This window comes from Rhipicephalus microplus, chromosome 1, assembly GCF_043290135.1.
Source record: "Rhipicephalus microplus isolate Deutch F79 chromosome 1, USDA_Rmic, whole genome shotgun sequence".
In the NCBI taxonomy this organism is placed as follows: domain Eukaryota; kingdom Metazoa; phylum Arthropoda; class Arachnida; order Ixodida; family Ixodidae; genus Rhipicephalus; species Rhipicephalus microplus.
Window position 1 is genome coordinate 150833932 of NC_134700.1, and position 25408 is coordinate 150859339.

Genomic DNA, 25408 nt, shown 5'->3' on the forward strand with positions numbered 1-25408 from the left:
TTTCATCTGTCGATAAGTGCATTTCTCTTGCGAGCCTTGTAGCCAGGAACCTCTGCTTTAGAACATTTTGATACTTAATTTTTTTGTGTTTCAAGGTATTCGAGCACAGCGAACGTAATTGACCCACCCCTTTCAATAATTTGAATGCGTCGGAGAATCTCATTCATCTTTGCCGTGAGGCGAGCGTGGCGCGCTTTTCCTGTCTGTTGAGCAATGAGGCGCCAACAAGATTTTAAGTGGTCCCATGTAGTCGGAGTTATGCAACCCACTTCTGCCAGTGAGGCTGCCAGCTCAGTTTTAAATACGGAAATGCTTTCGTCATCATGAAGAATAGTTGGGTCCATCCTCCATGGTTTGTGGATTCTCGTTGTTGTACACACGTTAAACGTGAAGAGTAACGGAGCATGATATCTGATTTCTGCTGGCTTGGCGCAAGCTGGACCACCTCACATGCTTGTAGGTTCGCTAAAAACTCTTCGGGCACATAAACTATCAATTTGGCTTTGTTGAATGCCACAAGCGCGAGTTGCGACGAACCCGACTCCATGTAGAGTTAACCACCCATCTGACAGCTTGAGATCTTGAACTAATCGCTGTAGTTCTCTGGCGTAATAATTGTTGGCGCCTTGGCCGGGACCCCTGACGTCTCGTGTAGTATCGAGCATGCAGTTGAAATCTCCGACAAGCCCACATGATATCGGCTCGATCAAAAAATTTCTGACACCTTTATAGAACCCGTTCCTTTATGACCTCGTTACGGGCGCATATACGTTGACAAATCTGACTCGTTTGCAGTTAAGTACGACGTCTACTGTTATTATGCGGCCTTCGGTGTCAACAAGACAGTGAGCACCCCTCCACAGCGTTGCGTTCATGAAAAGAACTTCTGTGCCACGTGCATGCGCATCTGGAGTGATAAGAAGGCCTCTACATGAAACCTTTCCTGAAACTCTGCGACGTCAAGCTTAGTACGAAAGTTTGTCTCCTGCAAAAAGAGCATGTCTACGTGATGCGCCCGCGCGATGTCAAGTACCGCCTGCTGCTTCACCGGATTTCAAAAATCGCGAACATTGAACGACATAAAAGAAAATAATGCCATTGTTGAAAGAAAGGTGGGGCAGTTGCTTAAAGGAAAGAAAGGTAAGAGAGAGGAGAGCCAAATGCTAAAAGTACATATCGTCGTCGCTCACAGTTGGTGGGGGGCGCTGCGAGCGCTCGATGGTGACGGACGCACTCCACATCGCCTCCGTAGATTTTCTGCTATTTCTGCGGACATCCACCTTGGTACCCCTGAAACTTGGATTTATCGTCACCGCCAAGTTCTCCGCTTCGCCTAGACAACACCTTCGTCCAGGTGGGTCCAGTTTTGACAACTTGAGGGACGTCCTTCACTCCCGGCTACAACGCCGCCTCGCTAAGGGCTCTCAGCCCGGCGATGGCGGCCGCTAACGTGGTTACGGGCTATGATCCTACCTCAAGCCAAATGCTGTCCATGGAGCTTTCATCCTCCGAAAACACTATGCCATCAGAAGATGAATACCTCGACGACATGGTGAAACTGTGGCAACGCAAGCAAGCGAAATCGAAGTCTGCGTCTCAACAACAACGAGACGCCACGGCGGGCCACCATTCCCCAGCCTTGCAAGGAACGCCGGCGCGCCATCCCTCCGGCGGTGTGCCTACCTCTGCTCCGTCCTCGCAGCCAGCGAAGCAACGCAAGTGGCGTCCGCGTCAAACTCCTCGCCTCTCTCGCGACGACTACATCGTAGTACTTAAACCTCGCGTTCCCTGCGAGCTACGCACATTTGTCCCGGCCGATCGCGCGGGCGACGCCATCCGCAGCTACCTCGGCGACCGGACTACCACGCAAATTCAAGTGTGGCCAATCTGGGAACAGAACATCTTGGTCTGTAGCACCACCATTTTGCCTATGGCACAGCGACTCCTCGGGGACTTCCAGCTGCAAGTGGGGGATCAGCAGCTGCCCGTTCGAGGCCACGCCAAGGCACCAGGGGATACATGCAAGGGCGTCATCAATGTAAACCCTGCTGAAAGCTCGGAAAAGATAAAGTCTGAACTGTATTGGCCTCAAGGTACTATCCTTGCGGTCCGCAAACTCGGAGATTCCGCGGCGGCGGTGGTGACTTTCGAGGGCACGAAGTTACCCCGCTTCCTCTTCTACCACTGCGTGGCGACGTATATCCGCGCCTATAAGAAAACGGTCCCTGTATGCACCAAGTGCGGTACCATCGGTCACCGACCACCTCAGTGCCCTCACGCCGCTCAAACCCAGTGTGCCAAATGTGGAACCCCCGCACCTGCAGGTCTAGATGCCCACGACTGCCACCCCAAGTGCCTCCTCTGCCATGGCGCCCATGAGACTGGGACCAGTGGCTGCACGGCAAAATACCGAAAATATCGGAAACGCAAGCAGCCCTCAACATCTCCTCGAGGGACCACCTCATGTTCGTCACAGCCAGACAGCAGCACAAACCTGCATCATTCGGCTCCACCACTCCACGCCGACTCTCAAGCATTCCCACCGCTCGAAGCACCAGCAGCGGTACCTCAGGTGAGCAGTTGGGCAGGGAAAGCTGCTTCTAAGCCTCTCTCACCCCCTTCTGTCGATCCTCCTTCTCCCGAACTTGCGGCCCTTCGCCAGCAAGTTGCGGCACTTCAAAAGCAAAATTCTCTTTTAACTAAACAACTCGAACTCTTAAATAAGCGACTTCAACCCCAACAACAGTGTACTGCAAAGCCATCCGGTATTGCCTCCTCTGTCCAGGCGGCTACGCCAGCTATGTCCAAGCTTAGTCCTCGCGCTAAGTCCACTCCCATTAAACCGCCGGTTCAAGCAGCCATGTGTACTCCAGCACTCGGAACCGGTGCTACATCTACTCCAGAAGCTCTTGAGGCCTCTGGGGCACCTCAGGTTCTCTTGCCCGCTAACCAAACTCTCCCTAGCGAAGAGCACACCCCGCGCATAGAGGAACGCCTCACGCGCGTCGAAGCTTCGATTAATCACCTCCTCACCAGCTTCTCGGTCCAACGCATAGTAGTAGAGGTTACCCAGGCTATTCAAGCCTGGGCAATCACCCAGTTTCAACCCAAGGCATCGCGTTCCCGCTCGTGCTCGGTGAGCAGTGAGGGTACAGCTCCACGGCGTCGTCGTAAGGTGGCTACCACCACCCCGTCGTCGGACAATGCGGCCTCCGTGCCCCTCCCTGCCTCTGAGGATTCCGAGCGGGACATGGAGGACCAAATATAAAACCTAGGACAGTCACGATGGCTACCAATCGTACGTCCCGTTCAAACATTGCGTCTAAATTCGAGATCATACAGTGGAACCCTGGAGGCTTCGGGAACAGGCGAAAGCGTTCACATCTTTCCCTTTTCCTCAGCTCACTTGGCTCTCAGCCGGCCGTCTTGGCGCTCCAAGAATCTGGCCCTGCTCCATCCCTTTCTGGATACTGCTCCTATGTAGGCGGCACCACCACATGCCTCCTCGTGCATAAAGCTTACACGGCGATACAGATCGACCTCGATCTGGATCTTCCTTACGACTACTGCATGATATCAGTGTTGTCTCAGCGGAGGGGCCAACCATCAATACATATCTTAAACGTGTACTGTCCCCCTCGCCTTGCGAGGGCTTCGTTTGCGCATCTCTTCCATCGGGCACTGCGTATAGCGGCCCGACAACCATTGGTGATTGTCGGGGACTTTAATGCCCCCAGCCCTCACTGGGGTTACCACTACGAGAAGGCCCGGGGCAGAGAGCTCAAGGAGCTCATTTCCTCGCTGAGCCTGACGCTTCTTACCGATCCGGCACAACCCACACGTTCCGGCAACTCGGTCACGCGAGACACATGCCCCGACCTTTCCCTCACCCGTCACATCCGCGATGCTACATGGGAAAATTTAGGCGAAAACCTAGGCAGCGATCACTTTTTACTCCGCATTTCGTTCACACCGCGGCAGAAAATGCGCCAACACTGGGGCCAAGCCCGTCTCACCGATTGGACTCAGTTCAGAATGCAACCATTCCCCGCCGGCCTCTCCTCGACCGAATATGCAGCGTGGGCATCATACGCTCTTCATATGAAACAAGCGAACACTCGCACCCTTGCAACCTCTAATTTGACTCCTGCAATCGATCCACACCTCCTACATCTTTGGCACGCTCGCCGCGGGCTCATAAGGCGCTGGAAACGCAACAAACTTAATCGGAAACTTCGCGCTCGCATTGAGGCGCTCACTGCAGAGGCGGCCGCATACTCCGCACAACTTTCCGATGCTAACTGGGCAGACACCTGTTCGAAGGCTGCAAACCAGATGAGCTCTAAGAGTGCGTGGCGACTCTTTAGAAGCCTTCTCGATCCCTCCACCACCAGGGGAGAAACGCAACGCCAGCTCCACCGTGTTCTGCATGCATTTCAGGGCACTACGGATGAACTCGCGCGAGAACTTTGTGACCGCTACATCTGCCGCACAATTGATCCCGCAGGCCCAGCATATACGTATTCCGGCGCCCCTAACACCGACCTCGATGCCCCATACACGCTTTCTGATTTACGATTTGCACTCATGAAAATGCGACGGGGCACGGCCCCTGGACGCGACGGAATCACAGTATCGCTCCTGGCAAATCTTCCCGACCAAGCACACCTCTCGCTACTCCAGCTTATAAATTCGATATGGGACGGTTCTCCGCTTCCAACGGAATGGACCACATCGGTCGTGACATTCATTCCCAAATCGGCAAAGTCCGTTAGTATTGAGGCACTGAGACCCATCTCACTTACGTCTTGCGCAGGCAAACTCATGGAAACCATGGTTCGCGAACGCCTTTCAGCCTACTTGGAGGCCAGGAGCACCTTTGCCGACACGATGTTTGGCTTTCGCCCGCATCTGTCGGCGCAGGACGTCCTGCTCCAGCTTCAACACGATATCATAGAGCCGACTACTATGCGCCATAACGATAAAGCCGTGCTCGCTCTCGATCTCCGCGGGGCGTTCGACAACGTCAAACACAGCACTATACTCACTAACCTGTCTACCACTAACTGCGGGCAGAAGACTTTCAACTACATTCGCGCCTTTCTATCACATCGCACCGCCTTCATTCGCCTTAATTCTACCGAACACGGCCCGTACTTATTAGGCACGCGGGGTACACCTCAAGGGGCAGTTCTGTCTCCTCTGCTTTTTAACCTGGCGATGATGAACCTCCCCTCTCTTCTAAGCGAGGTCGAGGGAATACAACACGCACTATATGCGGACGATATCACAATCTGGACCAACACCGGCTCCTTAGCGCAAATCGAAGAACGCCTGCAAAAGGCTGCCCTTCTGGTGGACACCTACGCAGGTTCATGCGGCCTGGAGTGCTCTCCAGCTAAATCGGCTCTTCTTTCAGTCTCTCCGCTACCGCCGCCTCAAATTTTTCTTCCGTCCGGGCCCATCCCGTCAGTGCAAAATATTCGGGTTCTTGGCCTTCACCTCACATCGTCCTTGGATCCAAAGGGCACAATAGCAGGCCTCAGATGCACCAGCGAACAGGTGAGCCGCATGATACGGCGAGTTTCTACCAAGCGCGGCGGCCTCCGCGGGTCTCAGTCCCTCCGATTGGCCCACGCGTTTGTGACCAGTCGCGTCCTCTACGCCTTGCCTTACCTTCACCTGCGTCGTCGACACGAGCACCAGCTGGACGTCCTTCTTCGTTCAGTATACAAACGCGCTCTGGACCTACCTATTGCAACTTCCAACAGCCGATTCACGGCTCTGGGGGTACACAACACCTTTGCAGAGATGCGCGAAGCTCATCGCGTTAACCAAATCAATCGACTGTCGCAGACGCCTTCAGGGCGCCGTCTTCTACACAGACTTGGCCTTAACCCGATATCTGACCAAGACCCTCTGCAGCCGGTACCAGAGCTCTGGCGTCAAAAGCTATGGGTGGAACCTCTGCCCCGTAATATGAACCCTGACCTCCATCCTGGCCGTAGACTAGCACGCGCCGCGGCCCTTCATACGCGACACTCCGATCGTCCTGGTGTTTTCTACGTGGACGTCTCGGGTCCCTCCCCCTCGGGTCACTTCACGGCTGCCGTGATTACAGAGGGCAAACACGTAGATGGCCTCTCCTTTCGAGCAGACACAGTAACGCACGCTGAAGAGGTTGCCATAGCTTTGGCCGCCTCTAACCCTGCCTCACGCACCATCCTGACGGACTCCCGCTCGGCCTGTTCTCAGTACCTTCAGGGTTCCATTGCTCCGCTGGCGGCTAGCCTACTACAGGCAGCCTCTTGGCGCTTTAACCCTCATCCCATTCGTATAGTGTGGACCCCAGGCCACTCGGGCCTGCCCGGCAACGAGGCGGCAAATGCCGCTGCCCGCGCTTCTCATGTCCGGGCCGTTGCCCCTCCATGTCCCGAGACGGAATCTGGCAATACCAACCTGACGCGCTTTCGCGAAATTTTGGCTTATTACCGGGCTTCGCGCCGCCTCTACCCGGACCCCGCACGCGGTTTGGAGAAAGCGGACGAACGACTGCTACGCCGCCTGCAGACGAACACCTTTATAAGTCCGGCGGTCGCCAGGCACTTTTTGCCGGAAATCAATGGCATCTGCTCGACCTGTCATGTGCTCGCCGACACATATCACGTCGTAGCATCGTGCCCAGTTAATCCCGTCCCTTTCTCATCCCCTTTTCCTATTCCAACTAGAGAGGCTTGGGAGGAGCACCTGCTCGGCTGCTCTACCTTGGCTGCACAACGCTCCTTGGTGGAGCGCGCACGGGCAGCTTCCAGCTCCACTGGCGTCCCGGAATAGGGTCTTGCCACTCTAGCACGCCGATGGGCCACGTCGGCACTCTCTAGTAAACTTTTTCTGAAATAAATGTTTTTTACCACCACCACCATCACAGTTGGTGACGTTTGCCGTGGTGGTGATCCCACGCGGGGTTTCTTAAATGTTCCCTGCTTAGCGGAGTCGCTGCCGCTGCTCCCACTGCCTGGCTTGTATCGGCGTTGGGAACTCGAAGGACTCGATACGTCTGCAGATCGTGCGGGTTTGGTAGAAACCTCGGCGTCCACCGGTTTGCTCCGCGTTCGTGGTCGGCTTCTTAGCTGCTTCATCGATGCTGAAGGCGTAGCTTTCATGTTCTTCAAGGTTGTCGACATTCCAAGGTGAGCGTTTGGTGTGCTGTCACTGGCGTCTGTCGCTGTCGTTGCAGAGGGAATTAAAGCAGTGCTTTCTGCGACGCCTCTTGTAATGGGTACCTGGTCGTCCGGCGTTTGGCGCTTCTAGGACGCCATTGATGCGCTACAGTAATGTCGAGTTTTGATGCTGCTTACTAGTGAAGAAAAATCACTGGGCGTTTCCTTGGAACTCCCATTTGGGTGTTCATGTTGCGTCTGAGCGGGCTGTTAATCTGAAGTTGCCCCGTCTGGCGTACTGGCCGGCTTGACGCGAGTAGCGTCTTCCGACTGCGCGTCTACGAAATCATCGGACAGGTTCTCTTCTTCCCAGTGATCTGGTGTCTTGACTCGAGTCATTTTCTATTGAGGACGCAGTAATTCATAGGTTCTAGATTGCGTGGCCACACTTGAGGAGCTTGAAGAGGATTCTTCAATTGTTGGGAAGTCTTGGACACTCGGTGACGGTGTCTTCTGAGCTTCGTCTGCGTATGATCTGAGAGAGAGAGATAGACTTTATTAATTTCCGGCAGATTGCTGGGATGGGCTCCCACCTAGGGGCCAACGGAGAGACCGTGTCTCCCGGCAGCTTCCTTGGCCTGCTGGATTGCCCAAAGTTGCTTGTCCAGGCCCGAACTGAGCAGCGCAGTCCGCCAACGCGCCCGAAGGTCTTCATTGGAGGCCGCGACCCCAGAATTTCTGACTAATGCTGGACATTCCCATAGGATATGTTCGAGAGTGGCTCTGGTGGTACAGTACTGGCATAGATTAGAACTATAGACGTCAGGATATATGTGGTGCATGATGACAGGGTTCGTGTATGTGCGTGTTTGTAGCTGTCTCCACTGAACGGACTGGGCCCGATTTAGCTTGGAGTGAGGCGGAGGGTACTCCCGCCTTTGCAGTCGATAGTGTTGAATTATGTCATTAAATTTAGTGAGCCGATCGTCCCATTCCCACACCGGCGCAGAAAGGTCCATTTGGGTGGCCGCTTCGTCTGACGTGACTCGGAACGTAAGACCTCGAGCCACGTTCTGCGCCACTTCATTCGGATTGGCCTCCGCGTTACCTAGTGGTGTGTGGGCAGGGAACCACAAGATGTGTACGTATTTGTCCACCTCGTGAATTTTGCCTGTATTAGGAATCCGCAATGCCTCGGGGGAGATTCTGCCGCTGGCGTAGTTTCGAACGGCTGTCTGCGAGTCGCTGATTACGCGTGAGGCGTTAGTGTAGGCTATGGCCATCACGATAGCCACTTCCTCTGCCGTTTCTACGTTCCGTGTGATGATTGACGCGCTGCTTTTGCATTGTTGTGTGTGGTCTACGACAGCAGCCACGAAGTGGTGACGTTCCTGGTAGCGTGCTGCGTCGACAAAGACTGCCTCATGGTTGCGCCCAAACATCTTTGACATGGTCCTGGCTCTACTGACACGTCTGCCCTTGTTGTGTTCAGGGTGCATGTTTATTGGTATGGGTGGTACTGTTAGCTTAGCACGGATAGTGCGTGGTATGTCGTGTTTGTCTCCGTGTTGAGTGTGGTAAGTAATACCGAGATTACATAGAATCTGGCGGCCTGGCTTAGTCTTGGCTAAACGCTCGAATTGGGAGATTTGTTGCGCCTCAATAAGTTACTCAAGGGTATTGTGTAAACCAAGTTGAAGGAGTAGTTCGGTGCTGGTGTTTTGAGGCAAACCTAGCGCTTGTTTGTAAATTGTCCTAATTAGGCTGTTGAGTTTTGACTTTTCCGCGGTGAACCATCGGTGGTACGCCGCTGTATAGGTGATGTGAGTTAGAACAAACGCTTGGATCAAACGGATGATGCTGGCCTCTTTCATGCCTTTGTGTTTATTGGTAATGCGCCTTATGAGGCGCATCGTGTTAGACACTCTGGCTTCAATGTTGCGAACTGTCTCTCCGTTGGTACCCTTACTTTCTATGATCAAACCTAGCACTCTGATTTTGTCCACGGTTGGTATGGCGTGACCATCGCTTGTAGTGAGTTTTATATCAGCGTGTGCCTGCGCTTGGGGATGTTGTTTGGGTGGCCGACCTATAAGTGTAGGGCGATATAGCAGTAGCTGAGATTTCTCCGCCGAGCAGGATAGTCCAGTTCCTTGTAAATACCGTTCGACTGTGTCAATCCCCTCCTGTAATCACTGTTCAATGGAACCGTCACTGCCGTCGCACACCCAGAGGGTGATGTCGTTGGCGTAAATGGTGTGATGAAGTCCTTGGATGGTTTGAAGTTTTGAAGGAAGACCAATGAGGGTGAGGTTAAACAACATGGGAGATATCACGGAACCCTGTGGGGTGCCCGCACTTCCTATGGTTATTTCGGACGACCTGAGTGCTCCCACAGTGATCGTGGCCGTTCTGCCCGTAAGAAATGCCCTAATATAGTTGTACGTGCGAAGCCCCAAGTTTAGGGTATTGACCTGATTTAGAATGGTGCTATGCGTGACAGAGTCAAAAGCCTTCTTCAGATCAAGACCAAGTATGCCCTTAGTGGAGCGTCCCGTACTGTCTATGATGTGATGCTTAAGCTGCAACATGGCATCTTGCGTTGAAAGATGCCTGCGCAAGCCAATCATGGTGTGTGGGAAAAAATCATTGTCTTCGAGGTAATTTGTCAGTCTAGCCAGGAAAGCGTGTTCCATCAATTTGCTTATACAAGATGTTAAGGAGATGGGCCTAAGATTGTCAGTATTAAGTGGTTTGCCTGGTTTCGGAATCAGAATCACCTTGGCCGTTTTCCAATGCGGGGGCAAGATTCCGGTCTTCTAGCAGTTATTAATATAGTCTGTGATATGCGTGATCGACTCATCGTCCAAATTGCGTATCATCTTATTCGTCATGTTATCCGCACCTGGTGCAGATTTGGTGTTAAGTTCTTGTAGGGCGGCACGAATATCCGCTTCGGTGAATTCTTCGTCTAGAGTAGTGTTGATCTGGCCCGTATAATCTGGATGCTGCTGAGTAGGAGCCTGAGAGATATATTTGAGCTCTACCTCCATAAGAAACTCCTCCTCGGTGCCCTTGTAAGCATGTATTAGTTTGTTGATGGTTTGTTGTTGGGCGGTTTTGCTGTCTTCTGGGTCGAGCAGGAACCGTAGAAAATGCCAAGTTTTAATAAGACTTAGTTGCCTGTCCATCGCATCGCAGGTTTCATCCCAGTGTTGCCGCTTTAGCTGTGTTGCATACATCTCTATCTCTGTGTTGAGGAGTGCTATGCGTTTCCTGAGGTTTCTGTTGTGTTTCTGTGTCTTCCACCTCTTTTGGAGCGATTGCTTTGCCTCCCACATGTGGAGGAGCCGGCTATCGATCTCTTCGAGGTGTGCCTCGGGAGGTACGATTCGGGTGGCAGTGGCATTATTAATATCCTGTTTAAGCGTGTGTATCCAGTCCTCTATATCGCTGATGGGTTGGACCTGGTTCTCACGTGATTTGCGGAACTGGGTCCAGTCTACCAACTTTAGCGCTTTTCCCGTGGGTTTACGTGGGCCACCTTGAACATGTACCTCGATGATGTAGTGGTCGCTACCCAGGTCCTCTAGGGTATTTTTCCAGGTGGCTGCTGATGTGTTTCTCGTGAACGTCAGATCAGGCGTTGTGTCTTTACTGGAGCTAGTGCCCGCTCGTGTGGGTGTGCTAGGGTTGGTGATGAGAGTTAATCCCTCTTGCTGCGAGTCAAACCAGAGGGCCCCACCTTAAGAAACACATAAGAGTATCCCCAGGCAGTGTGTGGTGCGTTGAAGTCCCCCGCTATTAAGATGGGATTTTGGCCTGCGATGTTGAGGGCGCGTTTAAAGAGTGTGAGAAATCTGTGCTTCTTTTGTTTAGGGTTGCTGTATATGTTTAGTGTAAAAAGACTTTCCTGTGTCTTGCGTTGCGGAACGAATTCAATAAATATATTGTCTATATTGGTAATTTCCGTGTCGTGCTGTGTGAACGTAAGGTTTCGTCTAACTAGGGTGGTAAGGACAGTCGTCTCCCCGTTGGCATGTCCGATCGAGCGGTAGCCTGCCAATTTAGCGAGACAATGTGTCTCCTGCAATAAAATGATATCGGGCTTAACTTTCCCCTTAAGGTATTGGTTAAGATTTGCTTGCTCATTCGCGTAGCTTCTAGAATTCCATTGCCAAATTGTGTAGGCGTGATTTCTAGCTATAATGAGATGCAGGGGGTAGGAATGTCGCCGGCTGTATCACACTGAATGCCGACGAGGAAGGTTGCTTTACATTCGCTGTGGGGTCCAGTCCGCTAGGTGGCAGAGGGTTGATTTTAGCCTCCACAGCGATGAGTCGCTGTTGTAGGTGTTCGTTTTGTTGCTGGGTAATTGTAGCTATAGTCTCTACGCGGTCAGTAAGGGCTGAGATCAGTCAGGATGCGTTGCTCATCCACTCATTTAATTATTTGACTTATTGCTGAACTTTCTTCAGGACTTTATTCTCGGGCGTCACGCGTGCGGGTTTGTATTCATTGGCCTGGGTTTCGGCTCTGCGCTTGGGAGGTGGTGGTGTTGTACCTTCCTCCATTTTTTTCACTAGGTGTAACAGCTGAGAGTGGTGGTACTACTGGTAGAGCATGTTTTGTTGTTTTATAATGGTGTATTTCCGCCTTGAGGGTCCTGTTTTCCTCTCCTAAAGCTGTCATTTTCTGGTTGCATGGAGCTAACATCTGTTTTAGCTCTGCTATTTTGGCCTCTAATTTATCGAGTTTGCCTTGAGAAGCAGCCTCCTAAAACCCCGAGCTCGCCCCCTTGACTACGTCTGCCCAGCCCACCTTGAGATTGCGCCAAGTCCAGGAGTACGACTCCGGGATGTTTACTGCGACCGGCAGCGGGGCCAGGAGTGAGACCTGGGCTGAGACCGCGACCAAGATTTCGACCAGGCTTTCTTTCCGGGCTTCCGGGTAGGGGTAGTGTCCCGCTGTTCGAGGCTATTGTCGACAGGCGTTGGCTTCGTCGGGTAGTCTTCATATTGTTGTTGTTGTCGCTCCCATCGCCGGCGTTTCACCAGGTACGGCGTCTTGTAACGTGCCCTGCACGCCTTCTCGGCCGTCTGGTGGTCGCCGCCGCGTAGTTGACAAGTGGGCTGGCATTGGTGATCTTGCGGGGGGTTGGTCGTACCACAGCCACGGCACACGTGGTATTTCGGGTTTGGGCATACATCTGCGCGGTGCCCCAGGCGACCGCATTGGTAAGACGTCTCTATCTGTTTGCGGTAAAGGGAGCACTTCAACATTGCCCCACCGTATCGAACGTATGTTGGCACGCGAAGACCAGCGAACAGTACTATCACCGTCGTTGTGTTGCTGAGGCGTTTTGCAGCGATGGCTGTAGGGTTCTTTGTTGTAATCACATTAGCTGTAATATCTCGGGCAGTATCTTCCAACGGGATATCACGTATCACGCCTTTTGACGTACCGTCTGGTGCTGCTTCATATGCGCTGGTATCGTACGTCTTGTTGCCGACCACAATGCGAGAGATTTTCTGGTATCTATCAGCATGCGCCTCGATGGGTGTGCTCACAACGATAATATTTTGCTGGAAATTTGGGCATATTGTGTCCTCATCTTGAGCATCTCTCGGAATTTCAGCGGCGTGGTAAATGCTAGTCGCCAGTCGGGCGCCTCCATGATCGGTGAGTCGAAGGACGCCTTTAGGTCGGATGGTGATCTTGTAGTCACCTCGGGGCAGTGGAGGCATCCGGCTAAATCTTGTAATTTGAGTCAGGCTTTTGTTCACGCCGTTTCCTGCTGTTATTCCCTCGTTGAGAATCCGCACCGGGTTCTAGTGATTGCCCGCGGGTCGACTTCTTTGATCCTACGGTGCTCCATCCTGTACTTTCTTCGAATTCTTCACGAGAAATGGGTTCTCCCTCCACTGTGACCTCCATTTCTTCTCAAAAAGTCAGACGCGTCAAACGCGCCGACCGGCGTTTCTTGGTGCCCGCAGAGCTAGGCCGGCCTAGACAGCAGCGTCTCTGGCAGCTGCGCTGCCGGTGGCTTGGCAGGCGTTAGGCCTATCTCTCTCGCTAGCGTGGTTGACAAAAATGCGTCGGTAAAGGTGTCAAAATTCAAGTTCCCACCTGGAACTTGGTGCCGGGCGATTCCTGATGACAAGCTGAATACGCGGGTACCAAAGTCTTGTGGGCTTCTAGGTGACTTCCACTGCAAAACATTCGTTGAAACCGGAGCCGACACGACGCGCGTCCACTCGCTCCGACGAGAGCAGCGTCCTCCCGTATGATCTGCGCTTGAAACATTCTTTGGTCGGGTGAACACCTCCACACCTTCTGCAGGCTTCAGTGCACTCTTCCACAGTGTGTCCGTATACGCGCTGCACCTATGACAAAAAGGTGTTGCACAGGACACGGCCATGTGGCCTTCATTGTGGCAAGGCACACAGACGCGACGCATGCCACGGTACTCCAACATAACGCGGTGTCCATGGATTGAAATCAAGTTCGGTGCCGGCTTTGCCATTTCCATCTTCACCACTCGTGTACCGGTGAATGTAGACTGACGTCGTTGCAGAGTAACATATGTTATACTACGTACTTTGCCGAAAGGCTGCAAAGTAGAGACGACCACGTCATCGGGCACATACGGCGGCAACCTGTACACACTCACGAACACACTTGGTGGGCTGACGACTTCCACTTGAACTGTTTTCTTCTAAAGGACAAAACCTTCATTCACCATGAGCTTGGTGGCTTGTTCCGCTGTCCTCGTTGCTACCAAGAACTTCAAAGCGCCGAGGTGTTGCAGGAACAACACCCCTTCGCTACCGGTTGTCTCTTCGAGACACTCCATGATCTCATCGACGGAGACCGCGCCTTCAGGAACGGTAAACGCGAAACAATGTTCTTTTGGTGGGGTGCATACTGGCCTCGACGCCATCTTCCCAGGAGCCCCAGGGGTCGGCTACTTCTCGGCCGAAGCGCCGTGGAACCTGAATGCGGGTGAGACGCCGAAGAGATGCCGAAGAGACGCCACCGAAACACTGGACGCACGCGTCGGTGAGAGCCGCACACACACAATAAAACACGAACGCTTATGGCGAAGCTCTTTATAGTGGCACCCGTTTGTCCCTCGTAGCCGTAGTAGTAGTCGTAGTGTAAAACCAGTATTACATTTTGACCTCCAAGGTGGTTCCAGTGAGAGATTTCTTCTGTGCGTTCTTCAGGAATAAAAGATAGTGCTCAGTGTACATGCCAATGGCTGCATAGGGCGTACGAGAGACAGGAGAATTCGGCTTTAAGTATTGCGTACACTGCGAATTTTTGTTCTTCAACAACGCACAGAAGACAAGAAAGGGTTGCTATGTTATACTCGTTGGGCGTAACCTCCTAGGTTTTAGAAAGGTTTAGTGAGCGTTGGGCCGCAGTGCCATGAATACAGTGAACTAGTATATACCATGAACTCGAGTTGGCTAAAGGTGGGAAGTAGATACGAAGCGCAAGCCATCAGAAAGTGTGCGTGTGCCTCCTCTCATTCAGTCCTTGGAATGTCCGCTGTATGCTGCTGTTTTCTATATGAGGAATATATGATGAAAATATGCGAGATGGTGGTACTTGGAGTGTCAAGTTCTTACAAGACACGTGTGCCAGGATTATCATGTTTGCACCAGTCCTGCATTTCGGCATCCATTGACGTGACGTAACACCAAATTTGGTATACGTGGAGCTAGTATAACGGCCAAGAGCGCATCATGAAGGGTCCAATATACTCCAATGTAGCGTTGACGTGTGCGCACGCTGGGCACAACGAAGCTACGTTAGGAAAACGCGAGCACTCAAATAGTCTGACGCCAAGCGCAACCAGCATCCATCGGCGCGGCCCGACGGCAACCGGTGCGAAATGCGACATCCTGAATTTCACGCCAATGTATTACCCAAACAACAGTGCATCTCCCTCTTTTCGTAACGGAGGGACGCCGGACGCGCTGAAACGCGCATGCATCCAAGCAACGCAGTGCGGCGCGCGCCTGCGAATATATGCATGGCAGGACCAGCTACTGGCGTGCCAACGCCGACGTGACGCAACGAAATGAACGCCGGCGACATGCACACCGCGTCACGTCGAAATGTATTGGCGCCTTGACTGCGCCATGTAGTCATGTTCTCACATGACACGCATCTCATGATTATCATGTTTGCACCGGTCACGTACCTTTGTCATCCATTGGCGTCACGTAATACCGAATTTGGCATATGTGAAGCTAGCGAAATGGCCGCGAGCGCGTCATCAGTGTGGCATGTAGTCGTGTTGTTACATGACACGCATGTCGTGATTGTCATGTTTGCATTTGTCATTTACCTATGTCATGCGTTCACGTCACGTAATACCGAGTTTGGTACATGTGAAGCTAGCGAAACGGCCACCAGCGCATCATGAGCGTGGCATGTAGTCATGTTGTTACATGACACGCATCTATTGATTATCATGTTTGACCCAGTGGCGTACCTCATTCATTCTTTCACGCACTGTAATACCAAATTTGGTATGTGTGACACCAGCGAAACTGCCACAAGTGCATCATTAGCGTGGCATGTAGTCATGTTGTTACATGACACGCATGTCATGATTTTCTTCTTAGGGTCAGTCGCTTGTGTTCGCCATGCAATCATGTCATAGCATACCAGTTTTGCAACATGCCGTGTGAACTAAACCACTGCGAGAGCTGCATGACCATGAAATGTAAATCATGACATTCATGACATACATGTCCTGACTTTCATGTTATGACTAGTCAAATATGTTCTTCATACAGTCATGTTACGCCATACCAAGTTTGGTATCGATATCATTAACGAAACGGTCAGGAGAGCTAAAAGTCGTAGGCGGCTAGATAGATAGATAGATAGATAGATAGATAGATAGATAGATAGATAGATAGATAGATAGATAGATACGCTCAATGTCGCCGAAGTTCGCTAAGAAATGCTTCGCATTTAATAAAGAAAAAAAAGTGGCAGCATATCCACGCAGTGAATGATGGATAGTGGGGCGAAGCATCCGTCCGTCCATTGGTTCTTGCTTCCGTCCATCCATGCGTGTGTCTGTGTGGCCGCCCGTGCGTCCATCTGCCCGTCCGTGCGTGCATATGCTCGTGCGTCCGCACGTTCATATGTGCCTCCGTCCCTGCTTTCGTCCATGCATCCGCTCCTGTGTCCATCCATGCGTCCATCCGACCAAGCAGCCATCCGTGCGTCCGTCCATGCATCTGTCTGTGTGTCCGTTCGTCCATCTAGTCACCACTCCAAGTATCACCATCTCGCATCTTTTCATCATATATTCCGCATATAGAAGCACCGCCATCCAGCGGACATTCCAAGGACTATACGAAAGATGGCACACGCACACTTTTTTACGGCTTGCGCTTCGCGTCTACTTCCCACCTTTAACCACCTCCAGTTCATGGTACATGCTAGTTCCCTGTATTCATCCATTCGTTCATTCGTTCTTGCTTCCTTCCGTCCATGCGTCCATCTGTTTGACCATCCATGCGCTCATCCGCCCGTCCGTGCGTGCGCCCTTTCGTGCGGTGGCTCAGTAATTAACACCTTTCATTCACGACGCGGAGGTCTCATGTTCTATTCCGCGCACGCGAATATTTTTCTTTCTTGCGTTTTAATTTTGCCACGTTCCTGTCTTCAAGTTTTCTTATCACCCCGTTACACTACGGTCAGCGCACACCTCGCCTAGGATGTTCGAAAAGCTTCGAGGCTGCAGTAGATCGTTTTGTTAGGAGTACGCCCACTTCGTGAACATTACGGATTATTCTGGAACCTACGGTGCCACTAGCGATAACGCTAGAACATTCCATGGCAAGTGTATAAATGCCGACGCGCTCCCCGCTTGTCAGTTGATCGACGGCCGACGCTCTGTTCGCCACTATTAGTGCCAGTGTCCTGCTGTAATCTGACGTTCCTTTTACGTGGCCACAAGTTCGGCCCGAATAAACAGTTTATCATCCGACAATCAAGTCTCTTGCCTTCAGCCACGTCACTAACCCGTGACAATATATATTAATAAGTATACATATACGGTTAGTGATGCCGACGGTAGAATGCAGCCGAGAGTGCCCTTATAATTACTATCGCAATAAAAGTCTCCGGTGCGCAGAATCGAACGTGGAACCTCTGAGTCGTGAATGCAAGGTGTTAACCACCGAGCCATCGAGCAGAATATTCTTCGACGTTCAAACGGCAAGCCTTTTATAACTACCACTTACCGGTGGAGATGAGCATCTAGTAGGGGCAACTATCGTGTTTTTAGCATTACCAGTATGATGGCGCAATAAGCGCGCTGCGGCACGCGTCTCGGGGAGGGGCGAAGTATCGCATTTTCAGCATTACCAGCAAGATGGTGCAATGAGCGCGTGACGGTGCGTGTTCCCACCTCCTACGGTCACTTCGCCCCTCAGAGTGGAAAAGGTGGAAGCTAGCTCGCACGCCCTTAACTTGCTGTAGGGACGATCGTATTTATTGGCAGGCGTTGGGCTTTCACTAGAACGCTTCTGTTGTAGTTACCGAGTGCCCAAAGGTCGCTGCAATCGTTGCACAGTCTTCGTTGGAGAAAAATGCGTGCTTTTCAGACACAGCGAAGTAACAACTGAGGCACTTATTTCCGTTCATCTAAACCTGTTAGTATGTTGTGTGCGTCATTTGTGCGTCATTTGTTCGTTTCGATCTGCGTGACATTCGGCCTGTGACCTTCCAATTTGTTGCTAGCGCGTTCATTGCTTCGCCTTCGCGGAAAAGGAGTGAAAGGAGTGGGTTTTTGCCGTTACCACCACCGCCGTCATTCATATAAATGAATAAATAAATAAATAAATAAATAAATATATATATATATATACATACATATATATATATATATATATATATATATATATATATATACATATATATATATATATATATATATATATATATATATATATATATATATATATATATATATATATATATATATATATATATATATATATATATATATATATATATATATATATATATATATATATATATATATATATATATAGGAACATGTGTAAATAGTATTATGCCTTGAAAAAGACAGGGTTCCTGTCGAAACGTCGGCACAATAAACAGTTGTTATGTGAAAGCGCATCTACTTTCATATTTATAACCTTGCGGCAACCGAAGTTATTCTTCTGCATATAAGCCTTACCACAAATGGCTGCTGCCCGCGCCTTTCGCAAACAACTTACATGGAGGTTTCCGATCCACGGAGCCTCGACGGCAATAGTCGGTGACTCACAACTAAAGTACCTGCATCAACACTTCGATCCGGCCAGCCCCCATTCACCTGCCTTCATCTGCCAGCCTGGCGCATGCATTGGCGACATCGGCGAGCTATTGGACTTCGTCCCTAAAGGTACCTCGAACCTTATTCTGCACATTGGAACTAACGACCTGGCCAATACGGATGCCCCTACAGCATTCAACCGTTACGTCGCCCTCCTTGACCGCATCCGGCATGAGAGACCAGATATTCCTATGGTGTTTGCCACACTAGTGCTCCCACGAGCCCCCAACCAACGACTCCGCCGACACAACTGGCGTGCGGTGAGGCGGTTCAACTTCGAGGCTCGGGAGTTTAACTTGCGACTGCTGAGTTTGTGCCATGAGAGAGAGGGCGTCTTCTATGTGAACCATCGCATCGACGCGCTCCCGCCGTGGACCGTACTCGCGGCCGATGGTCTGCACCCGAGCTTCGCTGGAGTGTCTCTCCTGGCCTGGAACATCTACAACCTGCTCCTCGACCTACGGCGGCCATACCTCAACAACTGGCTGGAACACGCGCCACAACCGGAGGCGGGGGCGTACGAGCTTCGGGAGACGCCATCCTACTCCCAAGCACTGCGGCGTGACTCTTCCGATGCCACCTGTCGAGGCGGCAAAGGAAAGAATATGAACCCAGCAGCCCCGGAAACAGTTGCTGCCCGTTCTCCAGGCCAGCATACCCCGTCGGGACCCCCCTCACCGAGTGCAACACAGCCATCACGCTTGCCACGGCTGTCGTCGACGCCTACAACACACACCCCGGAAACGGCGACGAAGGGTAATCCGGGCCAACAACAACGGCCAGCTGTACCAAAATCAACAGCAACGAGTGGCCAGAATAAACCACCCGCAAGGAAAAATCAGCAGCCAACATCATCAACGAACAAGCAGCAACCACCAGCAGCCAACAGCAGGCGTCTACAGGCCAGCTCGTCACGGGAGGCACAACGGCATGGAGCTCCAACCCAAACCAGGTACGACCTCCGGGCACCTTGCGGCCCTATTCGCCGCGTCTGTGCAAAGTGACATACTGGCTGTGTGAGTGGGCAAACTCCGTCCGTTTCAGATGAACTAGGCCATAGAACGGGTCCAAATTTTCTTAAACTTAGAAAAGTGGTTGACAAAAGAATACGGCACGAACTTCACGTGCAAAGCCTCGAGCAATATGTACTGGCGGGTACGGCTCCGAAGGGGCTGCGCTTGTCGCTAACACCATCGATGCATAACTTTGCCGAAGGGGAAATGAAACGGTGGAACGAAATTCTCGATCACGCCACACAGGAGCTAACGAAGGTCACCATCGAACACTGTAGAAAGACTCTAAACGCACTGACAGACGAGGAGCGGTATCTAAGAAATAACTTTTCTCTTTCGGAGTGGGAAACTAAAGAACTAGACGTATTTGAGCACAAAAAAACGGAGGAAATTGAAAAACTTAAGAAGAAGAAATTTGCGCGGGACAATGTGTCACAAGCTATACCCACTGCTGCTTACAGAAAAAATACCAAATCATCTCACGTTCAAAAAAATTTGCCACCACACCCCAAAGAGCCAAACGTTATTAACCTTTCTGACAAAGAACTTAGCAAAGAAGAATTGAGTATACTATCACGCGGACTTACATTCTGCCCTGGCAACGGAAGGTATGATGAATTCACGCTCCTAAAAGACCTAGACAACTTCGCACGAAATTTAAGATTGGAGGAATATTTCTTTGATAAGCCCGAAAAAGATAACGCACTTTTTCGTGGGGTAATTGGACGGCAATGGACCCCAGACGCCAACAGAGATCGACATCTGGATCTCTATATAGACGCGGTTCAAAAAGATGTTATACATGCGTACAAAGTGCACAAACCAAGCATGAATAACATATCAAAAAGAGAAAAAGAGGCACTACTCACGTTGAGCAACTGCGAAGATCTCGTCATCAAACCAGCAGACAAAGGAGGCGCGATTGTTGTTCTGAATAGATCGGACTACATCGAGGAAGGCAAGCGACAACTAAATAACAAACAATTCTACAAACACCTCGACTTTGACCCTACCACGGAGCACAAAAAAATCATTTTAACAACCCTAGAGAATCTCACACGTGAAGGCGCCATTAATTCAAAGCTTAAAAAGGCACTTATTACGGTACATTCGGCGCCTGGTCGTTTTTACATGCTGCCAAAGATTCATAAAGAGAATAACCCTGGCAGACCCATTATATCAGGCACGGGAACGTTAACGGAACCCATTTCCAGTTATATTGATTCTTTAATCAAAGACATACCACCCACACATGAGTCCTTCTTGCGTGACACAAACCACTTCCTTCGGGAAATAGCAGACGTGAAAATTCCAGACGGTGCATTTCTCGTAACATTGGATGTTAGCTCACTGTACACAAATATCCCACATGACGATGGTGTAAGGGCACTTGTTGAATCGTATGGCACACACAACCCTGTCGCTTATCCAAGCAAAGAAGTAATTGAAATCTTCACAAGACTTGTACTCGATTTGAACAGCTTTGAATTTAACAACCAGTACTATCTTCAAATCAGCGGTACGGCAATGGGTACAAGAATGGCCCCAAACTACGCCAACATATTCATGCACCACATAGAGTCCAATTTTCTTTCATCTTGTAATATCAAACCATTACTCTATAAACGGTACCTAGATGATATATTCATAATTTGGACACATTCGGAAAACGAGCTCCTCAAATTCATACAGGCATTCAACCAGGTACACCCCAGCATTTATTTTACACACACCTACTCTAACACTGAAATAAACTTTCTTGATGTACTCATTCGAGTTGACGATGGTGCGTTGGTAACTAACGTATACAGAAAACCTACAGACAGGCAACAATACCTGCACTTCAAAAGCTGCCACCCGCGACATTGCAAGACCAGCATTCCCTATTCCCAAGCACACAGATTTCGACGAATCTGCTCCCGCACCGAGGACTTCCACAAAAACAGCACACATATGCGCGAAGTACTCCTTAATCAAGAATACCCACCAGCTATCATCGATGACGCCATCAAAAAAGCTGAAAATCTGGACCGCCAGATTCTTCTCAACCACCAGAGAAACGCCGACCAACACCGCAACAAAAACTTGCTATTAACTTTCACGAGCAACCCACCGAACATAAACAAGGTCCTAAGAAAACACTTTAACATATTGGAACAGAGCGTGCGACTATCCAAAATTTTCACTTCTCCTCCTTGTGTTGTATACAGAAGGCCGAAAAATATAAAGGATCATTTAATAAATTCAAAGATAGGTGTGAAACCTCAAATTGGGTGTCACCCTTGCGGAAAAAGCAGATGCAGGGTATGCAAACACATGCAGACAACGACAGTGGCGAAAAGCACCCACTCGGATTTTAAACACAGGATAAGAGGTGCACTAGACTGTGACTCAGACAATGTCATATACCTCTTGGAATGTGGGGTATGTAACAAGCAATACGTGGGCCAGACAGACACTCCGTTTAGAATTAGATTCAACAACCATCGGGCACATGTACGATCTCTTCCAGGCCTTCCACTTTCAAAACACTGCACATTAAAAGACCACAGCTTTGATGGCATCAGGGTTACACTACTAGAAAACAACTTTCGAACAATCAGAGAACGGGAACAACGGGAATCTTATTTTATCTACAAATTTAACACGATAAAATACGGAATAAATGAACACCCAGGCACTCTGTCTGCGTTACGACCGCTAAAAGACGCAAACGCTTCTCTCTAATCAGTCCGGTTTCATTACGACAATAATATTACCCGCTAACGAAGCTTTTGGCCTATGCATCTGACAACATAGAAACGATTTGCCTCATCAAGCACAGCCGGAACGCACAGATAAGTGGTCCCGGAGGTCGTACGGTCCCCCCCCCCCTTTTTTTTTTCTTTTTTTTGCTTTTTTTCCCTTTTTTTTCGTCAAGCTTCAATGCACATTCTGTTCCTTTACTGACAAGGAGCTGACAGCTAGGTGGTTTCGTTAACTTTTTCCTACATGCGCGCATATCTTCCCAGTGCGCCTCAACTGTGTGGTGACTGTCCCGGAGTGGTACAGTCTCTCCCCCCCCCCTGTTCTTCTTCTTCTTTTTTTTTTTCCCTTCGTTAATCCTTTAACGCACATTCTGTTCCTTCACTGACAAGGAACCAATGCATATAATGAATGTCGATGGCAGTGCCTCATTCACCGGCTTTTTCGCTACTCCCGATGCCACCAGCATGCACTTAAAGCGCTTAAGCCCTCCCCATTAACTTGTCATACACTTCAAAGAGGAACGAGCCGCCAGCGGACTACACGGAAAGGTGAAATACAAAAACGGCGGCTCCCTGCCCACTTGGGGAAGTGTGGGTGCGGGGGAGGTATTGTTGACAATGACGACACTCCTCATCTACCTCTGCCCTACTCTGTTGAAATGCTGCCCCTTTCTAATTACGCCATGTCGGTCTTGCTTCTTCTCCTAGATTTTCTATATTTTATTTATTGTTTGTCCTCCCGTTTCGCTGTTTCTTCCTTTTTTTTCTCTCTCTTTCTCATTTGACCCCTCCCCTCCTGTCTCGACAGGATATAAAAAGGCACGGAACATGTGTAAATAGTATTATGCCTTGAAAAAGACAGGGTTCCTGTCGAAACGTCGGCACAATAAACAGTTGTTATGTGAAAGCGCATCTACTTTCATATTTATATATATATATATATATATATTGTGGCAAAGCCTTAGAACAGTGGGTCGTCCTCTCGAGTGCCTTCTAGTGGGTTGCCATTTTCATAAGAAGAGCAGCTCGTGCAGAGAGTCGGTCCCCGCATTGACTGTGGCTGTCGTGATTCATCAACGAGTGTCCGCCAATAAACGTTTTAACAATTTGGTGGAGAGTGCTGTCCCCTTCAAACATCTTTGGTTCGCATTCGATGCCCTTCGAGCTTCGATCCCGTACCGTGCCTTCTACCATGCATCAGGACGCCGCACAGCAAACGCTCCCTCCTACACCGACGCCATGTCCCGGTGTCCCCCGCATCCGCGACCCTCCTGTCTTCACCGGCGCGTATGGCACCGACGTCGAGGACTGGCTTGCCATGTACGAACGTGTAAGCGTCCCCAATCATTAGGATGAGGCAGCTAAACTCGGTAACCTGTTCTTCTACCTTGCGGGTGTGGCCGGAATGTGGTACAATAACCACGCATCTGATTTCCCGACTTGGTCCGCTTTTAAGACCGCTGTCGTTGACGTGTTCGGCCGCCCTGCCGTTCGTAAACTGCAAGCCGAACAGCGTTTACTTGAACGAGCACAGCAGATTGGCGAGACCTTCACAAGTTACATCGAGGACATCCTTGACTTGTGCAAGAAAGTCGACCTGAACATGTCAGAGGCTGACAAAATCACGAATGTTCTAAAAGGCATCGCCGACGATGCCTTCACCATGCTTCTGTCCAAGAACCCTCATACTGTGGCAGAAATCATTACATTATGCCAAAGTTACGACGAGCTGCGGCGGCAGCGCTTGATGACCCGTCGATCGCCACCACGTGATGCTGGTCTCTCGGCTTTGTCAGCGGTTCCTGACCACACAACCTTGCTCACCGAAATCAAGTCATTCGTGCGTGAGGAAGTTGCCCGCCAGGTCTCTTCACTGGCTTTCGCTCCGCCGCAACATGCTCAGCAGCCATCAAGTACACTTGTACCTCCGCTCCGCCGAGCCATTCAGCAGGAAATCGCGCAGGTCATTCCTGAATACCACCAGCCGCCTCCTGTATCTGCGCCACTCAGCTACGCCCAAGTTGTAGCCAGGCCGCCCCCACCGATTTCTGTGGATTGCCCTGTAAGTTACACCGAAACCACCGCGAGGCCCCACGCCTTCGGAGAAACTGTGTCGCCTACATACGCCGACGTCACCCACGTGCCCCGAGTCCCGCCCACCATGCACTCATATCAGCAGCCGGCTCGCCCAACGCGTTCTGCGACATGGATGGGACCCGCGAACAGATGGCGTACTGCTGACAATCGCCCCATCTGCTTTGCTTGCGGTCGCGTCGGTCATGTAGCACGTTATTGCAATCGTGTGCAGCAACCGCAGGTAACTTTCCCAGCCAATCAAGCCGCTCTTATGACCAACCGCCACCTATGTCACCGTCGTCCCGCCCCGCTCCGTCTACCCGCCGTTCACAGTCTCCGCGACGTCGCTCACTGTCGCCGATGCGGCCACGTCCACTCGAGGGCGACCAGGAAAACTAGTCGACGCAGTCCACGAGGCAAGGACTGCGACGCTGTCGAACTGCGGAAGCCCTCAGGAAAGCCCATCGAACGTGATAGACGTACTTGTGGATGGCGTTCGTGCATCTGCCCTTGTAGATACTGGAGCCGCCGTATCCGTCATGGACGCAAAACTTAGCCGATTACTGCGCAAAGTGACCTCGCCACTCTCCGGGCTCTCCCTCCGTACAGCCAGCGCCCAAAGCATTCACCCTACGGCGATGTGCACAGCCCGCCTTATGATTCAGGACGTGATGTATGCGGTCGAATTCATCATAATTCCTTCATGCTCTCACGACGTCATCCTAGGATGGGATTTTCTCTCCCGCCATGACGCCGTCATTCATTGCGCACCAGCAGAAATAGAACTCACCCAATTCTCTTCTTTGACGCCGGCTGACAGTCCATCTGCCGCAAGCAAGTTACTCGTCAGAGATGACACCCAAGTGCCTGCAAACTCGTCCACGACGGTGTCGGTCTACTGCGCAGGCCTTTCTGACACCGCTGCACTCCTCTCGCCATCTCATCGTGTTTTCATCAGAAAAGGCTTGCTGGTTCCTTTCGCGACCGTGCAACTCACTCACGGCAGCACCACTATTTTTGCAGTGAACTCAT